This window comes from Austrofundulus limnaeus, unplaced genomic scaffold (genome assembly GCF_001266775.1).
Source record: "Austrofundulus limnaeus strain Quisiro unplaced genomic scaffold, Austrofundulus_limnaeus-1.0 Scaffold227, whole genome shotgun sequence".
Classification (NCBI taxonomy): Eukaryota; Metazoa; Chordata; class Actinopteri; order Cyprinodontiformes; family Rivulidae; genus Austrofundulus; species Austrofundulus limnaeus.
This window is the reverse complement of record NW_013952629.1, coordinates 127,460-128,512: the sequence shown is the minus strand read 5'-3', so window position 1 is coordinate 128,512 and position 1,053 is coordinate 127,460.

Below are 1,053 nucleotides of genomic sequence, written 5' to 3'. Positions count from 1 at the left end.
AATTTGACTTAATCCTCATTTTGATATGATGGGTCACATATGTATTAAGCAACTTCTCTTTAACTTATGATACTGTTAACACTACTCTATGGCCAAGACAGTAAATCATCCTTGAAGACTGGAGCCAGGTGGAGAACAAACCTTCAGATGGTTGAATTGCAGATGGAGATGTCTTCATYACCTGCAGAACATCAGGACTGATGCAGGAGCTTTCTGATTCATGTGTGCATTAAGGTGTCAGAAACACTCAGAAACACCACGACAGGCAGGGAGATGAAAATGAATCAATGAAAATATTAATTTCATTTTATTGTGAGTGTGAAAGAAATATTGGTAGTAAAAAATAAATTTTGATAAAAACAAACAAAGTATTTCTGTCACACTGTGGTAATAGCAGTACATTATATTATGTGTTAGGGTGTCCAGTTATTTGTGATACTTGTGTTTCATTAAACAACAGTTAAACAATTTACTGTTTTAATTTCATTGTTTCATCTACCACTCACAGCTAATAGTTAAGTAAAAACAAGTGTTGTATATTCAAAAATAAATTTATTGAAGCAAAACCATCACATAATATCAAAAATGAAATCTTCTGGTAAACTTTTGTATAAACAGATGAACAAAACAAGTTAAAGAGTTTAAAAAATATGTCAAGGCCTGGTGTTTGACTTCCTCAGCTCTAAACAGGACATTTTAAAACTAAATGTGCAAAAACAGAATTTCTGATATGTCATGAATTCTTTAAAACCCAGATGGACAGATTTTGTTCCAGTGACTCCTCATCCTGCGGCTGGCTCTCTTCTTCAGACGGTCAGGAACTCCATCACCTCCTCATCCACCTGCCTGGGTTTCCAGGTGTCAGATGTAGGTGTGGATGTAGAGGACATCTGTCCTGGGTCCATGGATGGGCTGAATGCTGGTTGCTGCATCTTCATTGTAACTGCACTTATCTGAATCACAGAAAATCAACAGGTTAACAAGACTGAATTACTTAACTTTATTTAATGAATTATATTAACTTTATTACTATTAAAGGCCCAGTGTGTAGGA